The sequence below is a fragment of the Nerophis ophidion genome, linkage group LG24, assembly GCF_033978795.1.
Source record: "Nerophis ophidion isolate RoL-2023_Sa linkage group LG24, RoL_Noph_v1.0, whole genome shotgun sequence".
Taxonomy (NCBI): Eukaryota; Metazoa; Chordata; class Actinopteri; order Syngnathiformes; family Syngnathidae; genus Nerophis; species Nerophis ophidion.
The window spans coordinates 13,998,545-14,018,561 of NC_084634.1; positions in this window are offsets into that span (position 1 = coordinate 13,998,545).

Consider the following 20,017-nt stretch of genomic DNA (forward strand, 5'->3'; position numbering starts at 1 on the left):
AAAATATCATTTTTTTCTGATATTAAGTGGGTGTGGTTTATAGTCCGGTGCGGTTAATGTGTGGGGGAATTTTATTTTCTTCTAAAATTAAGTGGGTGTGGCTTACAGTCAGGTGCGGTTAATGCATGCAAAATATTATTTTGTTCTACAATTTGGTGGGTGCGGCTTATAGTCCGGTGCGACTAATACATGAAAATATATGGTAACCTTTGTTACTTCGGTCCCAGCTCTCTGCAGGTCATTCACCAGGTCCCCCCTGGTGAATGACCAGGGGGGACTAATACATGAAAATATATTATTTTATTAAGGATTTGGATGGGTGCGGTTTATAACCCGTTGCAGCCAAAATATGGGAAAATATTATTTTCTACAGGAATTAGGTGGGTTTGGCTTATCGCCCAGTGCGGCTAATATATGGGAAAATATTTTCTTCGAAAATGTAAATGGCTGCGGCTTATAGTCTGATGTTGCTAATATACGGGAGTCTAATATTTTCTTCTAGCATTAAGTGGGTGCGGTTTATAGTCCGGTGTGGCCAATACATGGGAAAGTATTATTTTCTTCTAAAATTACGTAGGTGTAGCTTATAGTCCTTTGAGGCTAATGCATGGGAAAGTATTTTTTTCTTCCGGAATTTGGTGGGTGCGGTGTATAGTCCGGTGCTGCTATTATATGAGAAAATTATATTTTCTTCTGATATAAAGTGGGTGCGGTTTATAGTCCTGCGCGGTTAATGTGTGGGGGAATTTTATTTTATTCTATAATCAAGTGGGTGTGGCTAATATTTAGGTCCGCTTAATGCATGTAGAATATATTGTTTTGTTCTACAATTTGGTGGGTGCGGCTTATAGTCCGGTACGACTATTACATGAAAACGTATTTTATTCTGGGATTGGACGGGTGTGGTTTATAACCCGTTGCAGCCAAAATATGGGAAAATATTATTCTCTACTGGAATTAGGTGGGTTCGGCTTATCGCCCAGTGCGGCTAATATATGGGAAAATATTTTCTTCGAAAATTTAAGTGGCTGCGGCTTATAGCCTGATGCTGCTAATATACAGGAGTCTAATATTTTCTTCTAGGATTAAGTGGGTGCGGCTTATAGTCTGGTGTGGCCAATACATGGGAAAGTATTATTTTCTTCTAGAATTACTTGGATGTAGTTTATAGTCCTTTGCGGATAATGCATGGCAAAGTATTATTTTCTTCTAGAATTTGGTGGGTGCTGCTTATAGTAAAGTGCGGCTTATATATGGGAAATATTTATTTTTTATATTGTTTGCTATAAACCGGAAAATAGGGTAGTAACTTCTGAGGTGTTGTATTTTGCTCAAAAGGTGAGAAAATATTCCCCTAACAGTTTTAAATCCCATTTGACAAATGTGTGGGGGAGCCAGGACGCCAGACAACAATTCCATACCGATTCTATAAAAAAAAACGTATAGAGCAGATAGCTGTGATGTGAAAAAGCTTTTGTTTCATTCCATAACGTTATCCCCGCTTTCAACTAAATTGTTCATTCATCTCTGTTGAAAGCTCAACAATGTAAAACATCATTTTAGTGGTGGGGCTTTAATTCTTTGCTTCGAGTACGATTCCCAGCCTCACACGGCGAGATATGTCTTGTGGGCCAAACGTAATTACATTTCTATTAATACAGTCTTTATCTTCAGAGCCTATAAAAAAAATGAGTTTGACATCTGCCTCCCCCATATGGGCTTTAAAACAAAACACGGAAAAAAAGACAAAAGTAATTCACGAGAATCATCCCAATTAGATTTCTGTGTGTGGCGTGGAATTATGCGGCGTTTACATCCGCCCGTCCTTTACGGTGTCGGCGTTGCGCTCGTCTCGGCAGAATGAGGGCAAATTTGTCCTTTCCCCGCAGACTTTGATGTGACTCAAATTGCAAGAAGATGGAGCCAAACAACCTCGACGGGGCCGACGTCGCTTTTAGGCCATTACGACGCGCACTTCCTGCGTAACGACCGGGCAAACTTTAACGACGCGGAATTTGCCATGGAGGTTTTTTACACATTGATGGCGTCGAGTTTTTCAACGGCTTCATGACAATATGTGATGTTCCTCCATACGTGAGTAATGTTACAAGTACAAATGCTAGCAAAGCTACCTGTAGCTAAGCTACGTAGCTTAACTCCATTTTCCGGTAGCTTAGCAACTTCTAGAGCCATGTAGCTAGAATCATTTTGGGTGAGTTAACCCCAAATTCCAACCCTTAAAGGCCTACTGAAACCCACTACTACCCACCACGCAGTCTGATAGTTTATATATCAATGATGAAATATTAACATTGCAACACATGCCAATACGGCCTTTTTAGTTTACTAAATTGCAATTTTAAATTTCCCGGGAGTTTCTTCTTGAAAACTTCGCGTAATGATGACGTGTACGCTTGACGTCACACGGACTGTTAGGAAATAAGAGAGCTGCGCACACACACACAGCTAAAAGTCGTCTGCTTTAACGACATAATTACACAGTATTCTGGACATCTGTGTTGCTGAGTCTTTTGCAATTTGTTCAATTAATATTGGAGGAGTCAAAGTAGAAAGATGGAGTTGGGAAGCTTTAGCCTTTAGCCACACAAACACACGGTGATTCCTTGTTTAAAATTCACAGAGGTGAACTTTACTATGGATCACAGCGAACATAGATCCCAACCGAATATCAACCAGCAGGTTTCGGTGAAAAAATTGCGGTAAAAATCCGCTTCTTACCGGAGATCAGCTGAGCTTGTGCCGCCCATACAGCTGCCGTCGACTTCCCTGAGACACTGCGCGTCAAGACACCTGTGGACACACCCCTCCGTCTATTAGGTACTGTTAAACTCGACTATCAGTACTGTTAAACTCACTAAAACACAAGCAACACAATAGAAAGATAAGGGATTTCCCAGATTTATCCTAGTAAATGTGTCTAAAAACATCTGAATCCGTCCCAATGCAATCGAGTTTTTTTCTTTTTAACTTGTTTTTTTTTTTTTGTTCTAGTCCGTAGCCATCAATATCCTCAAACAAGAATCTTTCATCCTCGCTCAAATTAATGGGGAAATTGTTGTTTTCTCGGTCTGAATAGCTGTTTTTGTTGGAGGCTCCCATTTAAACAATGTGAGGATGTGAGGAGACATCAACATGTGACGTCATCGTCTGCAACTTCCGGTAGAGGCAGGGCTTTTCTGTTAGCAAGCAAAAGTTGCGAACTTTATCGTGGATGTTCTCTACTAAATCCTTTCAGAAAAAATATGGCAATATCGCAAAATGATCAAGTATGACACATAGAATGGACCTGCTATCCCCGTTTAAATAAGAAAATCTCATTTCAGTAGGCCTTTAATGCTGAGTGCCAATCAGGGAGGTAATGGGTCCCATTTTTAGAGTCATTGGTATGGCTCGGCCGGGGTTTGAACTCACAACCTACCGATCACAGGAGATGTAGCTTTGATGCAGCCCGCTACTTTTGCCGTGTAGCTTGCTACAATTTGAAAATGTAGTAAGCTAAGTTACAAGTTACTCTCCATTAAATGTAGCTAAGCTACGGGGTGAGCTATCCTTAAATAAGTAGTTTGCGATACCACGCGAAAAAATACATCGATACTTGCTTTTTTTCAGTCATGTCAGTGGCGAAAATTAGGGTGCAGGAAAAAAATATATATTCTCATTTCAGCCATTTGTCTGTTTTGGCCTATTGGAGTTTTACCTTGGCCGGATAAACAAATAAACTTTGGTTGGTTGAATGATGGATGTGTTATTGTTATCCTCGTCAGATTTAAACACTGATGACATCTATTAAAGGCCTACTGAAACCCACTACTACCCACCACGCAGTCTGATAGTTTATATATCAATGATCAAATTGTAACATTGCAACACATGCCAGTTTCTTAATTGCAATTTTAAATTTCCCGCCAAGTATCCTGTTGAAAACGTAGCGGAATGATGACGCGTAGGATTACGCGTGACGTCACCGGTTGTAGCGGACATGTTGTTTCAGCACCGATCACGGCGAGAACTAGTCTGTTTTTATCGCATAATTACACAGTATTCTGGATGTCTGTGTTGCTGATACTTTTGCAATGTTTTCAATTAATAATGGAGACAACAAAGAAGAAAGCTGTTGGTGAAAAGCGGTGTATTGCAGCCGGCTGTTGCAACACAAACACAGCCGGTATTTCTTTGTTTACATTCCCTAAAGATGACGGTGAAGCTTTAATACGGAACAGAGCGGTCAAGCGAACATGGTTCTCTACCACATGTCAATCGGCAGGTTTCGGTGAGAAAATTGTGGTAATAAGTCAGCTCTTACCGTAGACATGAGCGGAGCTTGTGTCGTTCCTCCTGCAGCTGTCAAAGAGGCAGCTGTGACTCTTTTGCCTCCTCCGTGGCTTCCCTCAGAGACACTGGCGGTCACCACACCCCTCCGACCTTCAGGTATGACTCTATAATCTCACTAAAACAATAGTAACACAATAAGCAGATAATGCATTTTCCAGAATTATCCTAATAAATGTGTTTAATAACATCGCATACATCATCTGCTACTTCCGGTACAGGCAAGGCTTTTTTTCTTAACGACCAAAAGTTGCAAACTTTGATGTGGATGTTCTCTACTAAATCCATTTAGCAAAAATATGCAATATCGTGAAATCATCAAGTATAACACATAAAATGGACCTGCTATCCCCATTAAATAAGAAAATCTCATTTCAGTAGGCCTTTAAACAAGACAAGAGGCAAAGAATTAAACAGAGACCGAATTCAGTTTGGCTCAGTGTGCAGAAACGTGTACATCTGTACCCTTGTACTGTGTCATCACGCTCTGCTAAAAGATTGTATGCCTCCTTCTTTTATTTGGACCTTCCCAGACCACATGGTAACAGCTGCTTCCAAAGGGATGGGGGTCGTAAACAGCCATTGCCTTTGATCACAAAACAGTTCAAAAGAAAGGTCGGTTCAAAAAAAAGGTTCATATGAGAGTTCAAAAAAGCGGTGCCTGGAGGGGAGTCAGGCCCTGTTTCCTCTCCGCTTTGTAGTTCTTGAGTCACGACAATATCTTTCTGTTGATTACAGTACATGAAAGAAAAAGAACACCTTCATGTTGCTTTCCATCTTACACAGTGAAGCCTTCTTCTTGGTAGGTTCAAAGACATGTAAGACAAAGTTTTTGTGATAACTTAGAAACAATTATTCCTAAAATCTTAATTCCAAATTTGTAATTCTCTATAATCATTTTAAAAAGATACTTTTGATAAAAAAATACATCTTGAGTACTATGATACCAAGTCGATACCACATGCAAAAAATACATTGATACCTGATTTTTTTTAGTATTGTTTTTTACCGAATAGTAGGGACGCAGAAATAAAATCGATTCACAAACAAATCGCGATTCTTATTTCAGCCAGTCATCCAGTAGGCTGCGACTCCTTCCCAAGGTGTCTTCATTTTCCCTTTTTGGGCTTTTGGAGTTTTTTCTTGCCTGGATAGGGGTTTTAGATCAGGGAATGTTGTTGAGACTTTTGAAGCCCTTTTGAGGCACTTGTGATTAAGGACTAAACAAATAAACTTTGATTAACCCATTATTCTATCCCAGTTCTAAATCGATTAATCATTTTCCTTTTTTTTTTTCTCTTTTTTTGTAAACGAAAGAAACTAGTTGTTTTTTTTTTTAAATATAAGACATTTAAAAAAATTAAACAAATAAGACCATATCCATGCAACCAGAAGAAGCTTTTTTGTCCTGTAACTTGTTTAAAAAAAAGTTTGATTATAATTATTACACTAAAAAATACATTGCGATAATCGGTTCGAACCGATTCTGAATCGAATTGTCACCTCAGGAAGGGGAACAGCATAGAATCAACTAAGTTGATACCACACACAAATAAATATATTGATACCTGTTTTCAGTATCGTCATCACATAATATTAGGGTGCAGAAAAAAATGTATTCGCAGGCCAATCCCAATTCTTATTTCAGCCGGTGAGCCAAGGAGTCTTCTTTTTCCCATTTTGGGCTTTTGGAGGTTTTTTTTGTCTGGAAAAGGTTTCAGATCAGAGGAAACCCTTTAAGGCACTTGTGAATAAGGCCTATACGAATACACTTTGATTGATTATTCATCTTGGTTCCAATTCGATTCATAATTTTCCAAAATTGTTTCGGGAAAAAAAAATAAATCTTCTTCCAAATATAATTGGTAAGTCACATCCTTACCAATTTGCGCTCACTGGAGCCGAACTGAAAGACTGTCAGAGCACGTGGATGGAAGTTAGGACTGGTATAAGGGGCAATATTGTTGCCGGTGTGTGCAGTTACGTTCCTTCATCAAAAATTTCAAAAAGATCGGAGCATGCGGAAGAAAGTGACGACCGAATATCACCAGTGGGGGGCAATATTTCTGCCACTGTCGTCATGTAGTCATATCCGTCCCAATGTGCCCGACCCATATCAAAAATTTCAAGAAGATCGGAGCATGCAAAGTGAAATCAGGACCGAATATTTTTCTATCAGAGGGGGGGGGGCGATATTTCTGCCACTGTCGTGATGCAGTCGTATCAGTTCCAGTGTGCCCGACCCATATAAAAAAAATTCAAAAAGATCGGAGCATGCGAAAGTTATGACCGAATATTTTTCCACCAGATGGGGGCGATACTTCTCCCACTGTCGCGATGCAGTCGAGTCCATCCCAATGTGTCCGACCCATAAAAAAAAAATTCAACAAGATCGGAGCATGCAAAGGGAAGTTATGACAGTATGTTTTTCACCAGAGGGGGGCGATATTTCTGCCACTGTCGTTATGCAGTCTTATCCGTCCTAATGTGCCCGACCCATGTCATGAATTTCAAAAAGATAGGAGCATGCAGAAGGAAGTTATGACCATATATTTTTCCACCAGAGGGGGGCGATATTTCTGCCACTGTCGTCATGCAGTCTTATCCATCCCAATGTGTCCGACCCATAAAAAAAAAATTCAAGAAGATCGGAGCATGCAAAGGGAAGTTACGACCGTATTTTTTTCTACCAGAGGGGGGCGATATTTCTGCCACTGTTGTCATATAGTCTTATCCGTCCCAATGTGCCCGACCCATATCATGAATTTCCAAAAAATCGGAGCATTCTGAAGGAAGTTATGACCGTATATTTTTCCACCAGGGGGGGCAATATTTCTGCCACTTTAGTTACGCAGTCTTATCCGTCCCAATGTGACCGACCCATATGAAAATATTTTCACAAAAATCGGAGCATGCAACGGGAAGTTATGATGAATATTTTTCTACCAGAGGGGGGCGATATTTCTGCCACTGTCGTAATATATTCGTATTCGTCCCAATGTGCCCGACCCATATCATAAATTTGAAAAAAATCAGAGCATGCGGAAGGAAGTTATGACCGTATATTTTTCCACCAGATGGGGGCGATATTTCTGCCACTGTCGTCATGCAGTCGTATCCGTCCCAATGTGCCTGACTCATTTAAAACATTTCAAGAAAATCGGAGCATGCAAAGGGACGTTAAGACTGAATATTTTTCTACCAGAGGGGGGGCGATATTTCTGCCACTGTCGTCATATAGTCGTATCCGTCCCAAAGTGCCCGACCCATATCAAAAATTTGAAAAAAATCGGAGCATGCGGAAGGAAGTTATGGCCGTATATTTTTCCACCAGACGGGGGCGATATTTCTGCCACTGTCGTCATGCAGTTGTATCCGTCCCGAAGTGCCCGACCCATTTAAAACATTTCAAGAAAATCGGAGCATGCAAAGGGACGTTATGACTGAATATTTTTCTACAAGAGGGGGGCGAGATTTCTGCCATTGCCTCCATGCAGTTGTATGTGCTCGACCCATATCAAAAACTTTCAAACATCGGAGCATGCAAAGGGAAATTATGACTGAATATTTTTCCACCAAAGGGGGGGCGATATTTCTGCCACTCTCGTCATATAGTCCTATCCGTCCCAATGTGCCCGACCCATATCAAAAAATTTCAAGAAGATCGGAGCATGACCGAATATTGTTCTACCAGAGGGTAGCGATATTTCTGCCACTGTCGTCATGCATTCGTATCCGTCCCAATGTGCCCCACCCAAATCATACATTTCAGTAGAATCGGAGCATGCGGAAGGAAGTTATGACCATATATTTTTCCACCAGAGTGGGGCGGTATTTCTGCCACTGTGGTCATGCTGTCGTATCCGTCCCAATGTGCCCGACCCAAATCATAAATTTCAATAGAATCGGAGCATGCAGAAGGAAGTTATGACCGAATATTTTTCCACCAGAGGGGGGCGATATTTCTGCCACTGTCGTTATGCAGTCGTATCTGTCCCAATGTGCCCGACCCATATCATAAATTCAAAAAAAATTGCAGCATTCGGAAGGAAGTTATAGCCCAATATTTTTCCACCAGAGGGGGCGATATTTCTGCCACTGTCATTATGCAGTCTTATTGGTCCCAATGTGCCCGACCCATATAAAAAATTTAAAGAAAATCGGAGTATGCAAAGGGATGTTTCGACTGAATAATTTTCTACCAGAGGGAGGCGATATTTTTGCCATTGTCGTCATGCAGTCTTATCCGTCCTAATGTGCTCGACCCATATCAAAAAATTTCAAGAAGACCGGAGCATGAAAAGGGTAGTTATGACAGTATGTTTTCTCACCAGACGGGGGCAATATGTCTGCCACTGTCGTCATATAGTCGTATCCGTCCCAATCTGCCCGACCAGATCAAAAAATTTCAAGAAGATCGGAGCATGCAAAGGGAAGTTATGACCTTCTGTTTTCAACCAGAGGGGGGCGATATTTCTACCACTGTCATTATGCAGTCTTATCCGTCCCAATGTGTCCGACCCATATAAAAAAAATTCAAGAAGATCGGAGCATCCAAAAGTAAGTTATTACTGTATTTTTTTCTACCAGAGGGGGGCGATATTTCTGCCACTGTCGTCATGCAGTCTTATCCATCCCAATGTGTCCGACCCATATCAAAAAATGTCAAGAAGATCGGAGCATGCAAAGGGAAGTTAAAACAGTATGTTTCTTCACCAGAGGATATTTCTACCACTGTCGTCATGCAGACTTATCCATCCCAATGTGTCCGACCCATATAAAAAAAAAAATTCAAGAAGATCGGAGCATGCAAAGGGAAGTTAAAACTGTATGTTTCTTCACCGGAGGGGGGCGATATTTCTGCCTCTGTCGTCATATAGTCGTATTCATCTCAATGTGCCCGACCCATATCAAAACATTTCAAGAAGATCGGAGCATGCAAAGGGAAGTTATTACCGTATTTTTTTTTCTACCAGAGGGGGGCGATATTTCTGCCACTGTCATATGCAGTCTTATCCGTCCCAATGTGCCCGACCCATATAAAAAGAATTTCATGAAGATCGGAGCATGCAAAGGGAAGTTATGACTGAATATTTTTCTATCAGAGGGGGGCAATATTTCTGCCACTGTTGTCATGCAGTCTTATCCGTCCCAATGTGCCCACCCCATATAATAAATTTCAATAGAATCGGAGCATGCAGAAGAAAGTTATTACTGTATATTTTTCCACCAGTGGGGGGCGATATTTCTGCCACTGTCGTCATGCAGTCGTATCCGTCCCAATGTGCTCGACCCATATCAAAAAATTTCAAGAAGACCGGAGCATGTAAAGGGAAGTTATGACAGTATGTTTTCTCACCAGAGGGGGGCGATATTTCTACCACTGTCGTTATGCAGTCTTATCCGTCCCAATGTGCCCAACCCATATAAAAAATTTCAAGAAAATCGGAGCATGCAAAGGGAAGTTATGACTGAATATTTTTCTATCAGAGGGGGGCGATATTTCTGCTACACTTGTCATATAGTCCTATCCGTCCCAAAGTGCCCGACCCATATCAAAAAAATTTCAAGAAGATCGGAGCATGCAAAGGGAAATTATGACCGAATATTTTTCTATCAGAGGGGGGGCGATATTTCTGCCACTGTCGTCATGCAGTCGTATCCGTCCCAATGTGCCCGACCCATATCAAAAAATGTCAAGAAGATCGGAGCATGCAAAGGGAAGTTATGACAGTATGTTTTTTCACCGGAGGGGGGGGCGATATTTCTGCCACTCTCGTCATATAGTCCTATCCGTCCCAATGTGCCCGACCTATATCAAAAATTGTCAAGAAGATCGGAGCATGCAAAAGGAAGTTATGACCTTCTGTTTTCCACCAGAGGGGGGGCGATATTTCTACCACTGTCATTATGCAGTCTTATCCGTCCCAAAGTGCCCGACCCATATAAAAAAAATTCGAGAAGATCGGAGCGTCCAAAAGTAAGTTATTACTGTATTTTTTTCAACCAGAGGGGGGCGATATTTCTGCCACTGTCGTCATGCAGTCTTATTCATCCCAATGTGCTCGACCCATATCAAAAAATTTCAAGATCGGAGCATGCAAAGGGAAGTTAAAACAGTATGTTTCTTCACCAGAGGGGGGCGATATTTCTACCACTGTCGTCATGCAGTCTTATCCATCCCAATGTGCTCGACCCATATCAAAAAATTTCAAGAAGACCGGAGCATGCAAAGGGAAGTTATGACAGTATGTTTTCTCACCAGAGGGGGGCGATATTTCTGCCACTGTCGTCATATAGTCGTATCTGTCCCAATCTGCCCGACCATATCAAAAAATTTCAAGAAGATCGGAGCATGCAAAGGGAAGTTATGACCTTATGTTTTCCACCAGAGGGGGGCGATATTTCTACCACTGTCGTTATGCAGTCTTATCCGTCCCAATGTGCCTGACCCATATAAAAAAAATTCAAGAAGATCGGAGCATGCAAAAGTAAGTTATTACCGTATTTTTTTCTACCACAGGGGGGTGATATTTCTGCCACTGTCGTCATGCAGTCTTATCCATCCCAATGTGCTCGACCCATATCAAAAAATTTCAAGAAGATCGGAGCATGCAAAGGGAAGTTAAAACAGTATGTTTCTTCACCAGAGGGGGGCGATATTTCTGCCTCTGTCGTCATATAGTCGTATTCATCTCAATGTGCCCGACTAATATCAAAAAACTTCAAAAAGATCGGAGCATGCAAAGGGAAGTTATTACCGTATTTTTTTTCTACCAGAGGGGGGCGATATTTCTGCCACTGTCATTATGCAGTCTTATCCGTCCCAATGTGCCCGACCCATATAAAAATAATTTCACGAAGATCGGAGCATGCAAAGGGAAGTTATGACCTTATGTTTTCCACCAGAGGGGGGCGATATTTCTACCACTGTCGTCATGCAGTCTTATCCATCCCAATGTGTCCGACCCATTATAAAAAAAATAATTCAAGAAGATCGGAGCATGCAAAGGGAAGTTATGACGGAATATTTTTCTACCAGAGGGGGGAGATATTTCTGCCACTGTCTCCATGCAGTCGTATGTGCTCGACCCATATCAAAAAATTTCAAGAAGTTCGGAGCATGCAAAGGGAAGTTATGACCGTATGTTTTTCCACCAGAGGGGGGCGATATTTCTGCCACTGTAGTCATGTCCTTCCCAATAACCCCACATAATAACAACAATCAAGAAGATCGGAGTTTGTTGAAGGAAATTATGACATTTATACATTTCCATTACAAGGGGGCCAAGTTATGGGGGAGAAAAAAAACATGGATTTTCATAAAATAAATACATACGATCGAATTTAAGAGATTTGGAATTTATACTATATTGTTTGAAAAAGTTTTGCGATATATTGCCATATTTTTTCTCCACCCTCAAGCAGCACAAAACATTACAGTCGCTTCCTCAGCATTTAAATGTCGAATACGAAAAAGAAAAATGATTGTTTGAAAGTGTTTGAAGAAGCAGAGTACACAACGCGTTACAGTAACTAAGCACGAGGCGCACCATTAAAAAGTCCCCACCGGAGCCGAAGACCCGACGTTCGCTTCTCCCTGCGGGCTCGTTCTGAACTTGCTCACTTCTCTGGAAGCGAACAAGCACACATTTGTGTGTCTGTTCCGTTATGCCCGGTGCACACAAGCGCTCTGAAAACGAGCCCCTTGACGTCGTCGTGGCCAAAGACTCTGCGGGGACGGAACACGGAGAAAAAAAAATGTCCTCTGTCGGATTGGACTTTCAGTGCCAAGACTTGTAAACAAAATAAGTACTTTGTAAAAGTTGAGGGCAAAAAGGTTTAATTTTTTTTTTTTTTTTTTTTACTGTATCACTACACAGTGGTAAGTAACATTTTGTTAAAAATACGTCTGATGCAAGTTTTTTTTACTATTGCACTTTTAGTAACACAGGCCTTAAACAAATGTCCCCAAAGTAAAATATGTGTAAATTACGGACTATAATATGCTGCTTTTTCCTACATTTTGTACCCTGCGGCTTATAAAATGGTGCATCTAATTTCATGTATTCGTCTTTGCTGACGGGCATAATGCAAATTGTTTAAATGAGAAAAAAAAAATAATACCAAAAAAGAAGCAAATTCATTAAAAAAGTCTGTTATTGTCTACACTGCGGCAGCATCTTTTGGATGGGGTTTGCTCATTGCATGTGCTGCAGTGTCCAGCCATTTAGTGCTTTTTTTGATTGATTGATTGATACTTTTATTAGTAGATTGTTCAGTACATATTCTGTACAATTGACCACTAAATGGTAACACCCGAATAAGTTTTTCAACTTGTTTAAGTCGGGGTCCACGTTAATCAATTCATGGTAAACCGGAAGTAGAAGTGCTGTTCTGTCTTCCAGCCATCCATAGCGTTCTACCCCTTGTCCCTTTCGGAGTCGTGGGGAGGGTGGGGGGGCTGGAGCCTATCTCAGTTGCATTCGGGGGGCAGGCGGGCTTCTTTATTTATCACTTCAAGCAACATTTGTAAGTCTTACAATATAACTAAAACAACCTTTACTTACTAAACCATCCCATGTGTGATGTCCAACCATCCCATATGTGTTATCGTAACGTAATAAAGCTAGCGTTGTTAGCATTAGCTAATATGCTAGCCCACTTACGAGTGTTTGTTAGTATTATGAACCTACAATGGCATTCCTTTTGTATTGCTTCAGTTTCACAAATCCCTCAGTAAATTCACCAAAACTTCACTCTGGAGTTATTGAGTCAGTTTAGCTGATTGGAGAGCTAGCTAGCGCAGCTGAGGGGTTCATTACGATGACTTCTGTTTTGTTTGAGCAGCCGTTTTACTGCCGTGGAGCGGAAACCGTTTGGAAATAATTAAGGTATGTAAATAATTAGGGCTGCGGATCTTTGGGTGTCCCACCATTCATTTCAATATCGATTCTTGGGGTCGCGATTCGATATGTATCGATTTTTTCGATTCAACGCGATTCTCGATTCAAAAACGATATTTTTCCGATTCAAAACGATTCTGTATTCATTCAATACATAGGATTTCAGCTGGATCTACCCCAGTCTGTTGACATGCTAGCAGAGCAGTAGATTTTTTTTAAAAGGCTTTTATAATTATAAAGGAAAATGTTTTATCAAGTGATTAAAATAAGGTAAATTTGTTTTAAACATTAAACGATTTTTGTAATCCTGAAAATATGGTATTAATAAATTTTATATTTTTATTGTTATAACCTGAAAACAACTAAAAAAAAAAACAGTTGGCAAACTTCTAAATATTTTTAAACATAATTACAGCCCTCTTAACCTGAAATTACAGCACACCTTTCACCCAATATACTAGCCTTGAGTGTGTTCTACTGTCGATTTCAGTGGGTGATTCTGGGCTTCCATGTGCTGAAACTGTCAGGTTCAAACACTGATGACATCTATTAAACAAGAAAAGAAGCAAAGAATTAAACAGAGACAGAATTAAATTTGGCTCAATTGAGGACAGACGCCTGGACAGTGTCTCAACACGCTCTGGCAACATTTTGTACGCCGCCTCTTTGGACGTTCCCTGATTACATGGCAACAGATGTTTCTAAGGGCGGGGGTCGTAAACAGCCATCGCCTTTGTTTACAAACAGTTCAAAGAAAAGGTCAGAAAACAGTTCACAGAAAAGTTCGTAATAGTGTTCAAAGAAGAGGTCGTAAAACAGTTCATAGAAAAGGTCGCCTAGAGGGGAGTCTGGTCCTGACAAAATCCTTCTGTGGATTACAATACATGAAAGAAACAGAACACCTTCATGTTGCTTCCCATCCTGCAGAGTGGTGTTTTACAGGCCTTGTTCTTGGTAGGTTCAAAGTCAGCTTTTGTCTTTTCGCCGGGAACTCAATCCATCCATCCATCCATTTCCTACCGCTTACTCCCTTTGGGGTCGCGGGGGCGCCGGTGCCTATCTCAGCTACAATCAGGCGGAAGGCGGTGTACACCCTGGACAAGTCGCCACCTCATCGCAGGGCCGCCTGGAATTCCTTTCAACACAAAGTTTTGTCAAAATTTAGATACAATTATTCTGACAGAAACCACGGGCGTAAATTGTTCTGCAAAAAAACCTAGTCAACTTGACAGTGGCAGTGTCACGCCAAATTTTTTCCCCCCTACAGAAACCTTCCCCCCGGAAAACATTTGGCGTGACAGCCCCTCTAATGCCTGAAGGACCCCAATGAGGGTGGAAGGACCTTAAAGCAGCCCACACAGCTGCCTGTTTTAAAAGCATTATAACTGGCTGATTGTCATTGGTGAAAAATAACGGTGAGGAAAAAATATTAGCATTTCAGCATGCTAACCTTTTCAAGCTATTTTTGCTTCGCTAATTTTGCAGCTGTTACCCTTAAAGGGGAACATTATCACCAGACCTATGTAAGCATCAATATATACCTTGATGTTGCAGAAAAAAGACCATATATTTTTTTAAACGATTTCCGAACTTTAAATGGGTGAATTTTGCCGAATAAAACGCCATTCTATTTATCGCTTTTGGAGCAATGATGTCAGAACGTGACGTCTCCTAGGTAGTCAATGCCATTTTCTCCACCACATTACACGCAGCAAGTCAAATCAGCTCTGTTATTTTCCGTTTTTTTCGACAGTTTTCCGTTACATTTGAGACATCATGCCTCGTCGGTGTGTTGTCGGAGGGTGTAACAACACGATCAGGGACGGATTCAAGTTGATTTACGTAGAATGTGCATCGATCAGCACGGCATGCTAATCGATGCTAACATGCTATTTAGGCTAGCTGTATGTACATTTTGCATCGTTATGCCTCATTTGTAGGTATAGTTGCATCCAGCCTTTCCCTCCACACACATTTAATGCCAAACAAACACATACCAATCGACATATTTAAGTTGCTCCAGTGTCAAGAGATGCGAAAGTCCCTCGTTTGGTTTTTACCGGCGATGCTACGACAGAGATGGCACAGAGATGGCAAGAATGTGTGGAAATCCTGTGACACTCAAAGCAGATGTATTCCCAACAATAAAGTCAACAAAATCACAAAGATGAGTTTTGTTGATGTTATCGACTTATGTGCAAATCAGACATATTTGGTCGCGGCATCACTGCCAGCTAATCGATGCTGACATGCTATTTAGGCTAGCTGTATGTACATTTGTAGCTGTATTTGCATCCAGCGTTTCCTTCCACCCACATTTAATGCCAAACAAACACCTACCAATCGACGGATTTAAGTTGATCCAGTGTCACAAGATGCGAAACTTCTGTTCGTTGGTCTGCACATTTTACCGGCGATGCTAAGGCAAACATGTCCGAATAGCGTCAATAGCTATTCGCTCAATAGCTTCAGTTTCTTCTTCAATTTCGTTTTCGCTATCTGCCTCCATATTCCAATACGTGCATAATCTGTTGAATCGCTTAAACCGCTGAAATCCGAGTCTGAATCCGAGCTAATGTCGCTATATCTTGCTGTGCTATCCACCAGTTGTTTGTATTGGCATCGCTATGTGACGTCACAGGGAAATGGACGGTGGCTTCGCAGATAGCGAAAATCAGGCACTTTAAAGCATTTTTTAGGGATATTCCGGGACGGGTAAAATTTGGAAAAAAACTTCGAAAAATAAAATGAGCCACTGAGAACTGATTTTTACTGGTTTTAACCCCTCTGAAATTGTGATAATGTTCCCCTTTGAGAGTCATATAAATTGCTTAAAGCAGCCCACACAGCTGCCTGTTTTAAAAGCATCATAATTGGCTGATTGTCATTGGTGAAAAATAATGGTGAGGAAAAAATATTGGCATTCCAGCATGCTAACCTTTCAAGCTATTTTTGCTTCGCTAATTTTGCAGCTGTAACCCTTAAGATTCATATAACTTGGGGGTCCTTCAGGCATTAGAGGGGCTGTCACACCAAATGTCTTCCGGGGGGAAGGTTTTTGTCGGAGGGAATAAATGTATTTGGCTTGACAGTAGCTACGACCAATAGCCGTGTTGTTAGCATTCCGTGTTTTTCGCATTGTCACTCCACACTGGCGCCAAAACAAGAACCGGTACGTCCCAGGTCTCGTCTTTTGACATGGCTCGCCCATGTGGGGATGTGTTATTGACGAGGCATGGGCTGATGATGGAGTCCATTAAATTGAGCCAATGTCTTGTTAGCATTGTTGACACTTGGTAAATCTTTTTATTGATCGCAACAACAAAATTACAGAAAATTACATGTCAGTGTAATGCAGGGGTCACCAACACGGTGCCCGTGGGCACCAGGTCGCCCGCAAGGACCAGATGAGTCGCCCGCTGGCCTGTTCTAAAAATAGCTCAAATAGCAGCACTTACCAGTGAGCTGCCTCTATTTTTAAAATTGTTTTTATTTTCTAACAATCTGGTCTCGCTTTGCTCGACATTTTTAATTCTAAGAGAGACAAAACTCAAATAGAATTTGAAAATCCAAGAAAATATTTTAAAGCCTTGGTCTTCACTTGTTTAAATCAATTCATTTATTTTTTGACTTTGCTTATTATAACTTTCAGAAAGACAACTTTCAGAAAAAACCTTAAAAATGATTTTAGAATTTTTAAACACCTATACCTTTTTATCTTTTAAATTCCTTCCTCTTCTTTCCTGACAATTTAAATCAATGTTCAAATATTTGTTTTTTTAATTGTAAAGAATAATAAATACATTTTAATTTAATTCTTCATTTTAGCTTCTGTTTTTTCGACGAAGAATATTTGTGAAATATTTCTTCAAACTTATTATGATTACATTTTTTTAAATATATTCTGGCAAATCTAGAAAATCTGTAGAATCAAATTTAAATCTTATTTCAAAGTCTTTTGAATTTCTTTTGAAATTTTTGTTCTGGAAAATCTCGAAGATATAATGATTTGTCTTTATTAGAAATATAGCTAGGTCCAATTTGTTATATATTCTAGCAAAGTGCAGATTAGATTTTAACCTATTTAAAACATGTCATCAAAATTGTAAAATTAATCTTAATCAGGAAAAATTACTAATGTTCCATAAATTCTTTTTTGAAATTTTGCAAAAAGATTCGAATTAGCTAGTTTTTCTGTCCATTTTTTTTCGGTTGAATTTTTAATTTTAAAGAGTCGAAATTAAAGATAAACTATGTTTACATTTTTTTTGTGTGTGTGTGTATTTTCCTTTTCCTCAATTAAATGTTTTTTCAACATTTATCCATCCATCCATTTTCTACCGCTTATTCCCTTTTGGGGTTGCGGGGGGCGCTGGCGTCTATCTCAGCTACAATCGGGCGGAAGGCGGGGTACACCCTGGACAAGTCGCCACCTCAGGGCTTTTTCAACATTTATTCTCTACAAAAAAAAACTTCCGTAGAAGGAAAAAAAATGTACGACGGCATAACAGACAGAAATACCCATTTTATATATATATATATATATATATATATATATATATATATATATATATATATATTTATTTATTAAAGGTAAATTGGGCAAATTGGCTATTTCTGGCAATTTATGTGTGTATCAAGCTGGTGGCCCTTCACATTAATCAGTACCCAAGAAGTAGCTCTTGGTTTCAAAAAGGTTGGTGACCCCTACTCTAACATAATCAATGCAACTAAGGTCAGTCCGTCGTCACCTCTTTACTTATACTAGTGGTGTTCCTCAAGGCTCCGTCTTAGGTCCTCTCTTTTTCAGCATTTGGCCGATTCAACTGGCGGCCCGCGATTTCAGGTCGAAGAACTTGTCAGAGGAGAAAAAAGAAGAAATGTAGAAAATATGTGCAATATTGCCCCTGGAAGAATGGAATGTAGTAGACAATGTAAATTGTCCATTTCTGACAATTTATTTAAGTGTGTATCAAACTGGTAGCCATTCGCATTAATCAGTACCCAAGAAGTAGCTCTTGGTTTCAAAAAGGTTGGTGACCCCTGGTGTAATGCATATGAATTTAAACATAATTAAACCCAAAATATGTGTAGTATATCCATCCATCCATTTCCTACCGCTTGTCCCTTTTGGGGTTGCTGGAGCCTATCTCAGCTATGATTGATAATGAATAGAACAAAGCTGCATTATTTGACAGAAACGACTATTTGGGTTTCAAATGTGTCCAGCCAAGTCTTACAAGCACTAATATTACCTAAATGTGTGTGTGTGTGCATACATTGGCTGATGTGTTATATTTTTGATGGCTCAAAGCCAAACCACTCGCATGTGGAAACCAAATCTTATCACCAGCAGCTTGAGTCTCATCGCTGTTTTTTGTCATTCTTTGCACTCCATTTGAACTTGATATGGCCATCACAGTGAGAGAGGTTGATAGTTTTATCCGGCCCTTGCAAAGAAAGCAAGAGTGGAACAAAATACATGTACAGGGTCGAAGGGCGAGCTGGAGCCTACCCCAGTTGGGTACAATCAATCGCTGTCCACGTAGAAACAAACTTTCACAACAATGGCCGATTTTTGTGGATTTATTAAAGTTAATAAAAGTTTGGAATAATATCCTCTTTTGGCCCAAAGCCATTTTAAAACGCCTTGTCATCTGTTGCAGGCCCCCCCAAAACAGCTGGGGGCCATTTGCGGCTCGGAGCTTGTTTTTTTTAATGGCCCACAAAATGTTATTTTAAAAAAAAACGTAAGTGGTGTAATGTAACGAGAACATTTGCAAAGTTAACTCTAGCTGCCAGCAAGCTGTGTTGTTTTTTTTCCATAAAACTGTCATCGCTTAAAAAAAAAATGACTCAAAATCAATGTTTTTATGAATTATTGACTTATTCAAGGTTCCATCCATCCATTTCTACCGCTTATTCCCTTTTCGGGGTGGCGGGGGGCGCTGGCGCCTATCTCAGCTACAATCGGGCGGAAGGCGGGGTACACCCTGGACAGGACGCCACCTCATCGCAAGGTTCCAATTATCGAATATTCCACTCTACAATATAAAATAGACATAAAACACACAATAAAAAAAAATACTTAAAAAATAATAAAAAAACCTATAACCGACGGAGCAATGTAAGGTTGATCTCGAGACTTAAGTGTTGAAAGTTAAAAAAAAAAGAAATAAAAAGAATGTGTATCGTGGGGGCCCTTTTACACCTCTAATAATTTTAGTGGCAGTTTTTTTGTTTTTTTTTTAATGTCATAATTCACATCAAATATTCCACTTTGAAATATTTTGGGTGGGGAAATGTTGAATACTGTGTGTTGTGGTTTTGCCAGTTGTGATTAAAAAATGGCATGAAACATTTCTTTTTTTTAAAAACTGTAAATCAACAGACCTGAAGTTATTCTAAAGATTAAAGCGTTGAACAATGAAAAAAAAAAAAAATAATATATGACTTATTTAAAAAAAAATTTATAACTAAGACCTTTTTGGGTCAAATTTGGTGTGTGTGTGTGTGTGTGTGTGTGTGTGTGCGTGTGTGTGCGCATGTATTTATATACAAACCCTGTTTCCATATGAGTTGGGAAATTGTGTTAAATGTAAATATAAACGGAATACAATGATTTGCAAATCATTTTCAAGCCATATTCAGTTGAATATGCTACAAAGACAACATATTTTTGCAAATAATCGTTAACTTTAGAACTTGATGCCAGCAACACGTGACAAAGAAGTTGGGAAAGGTGGCAATAAATACTGATA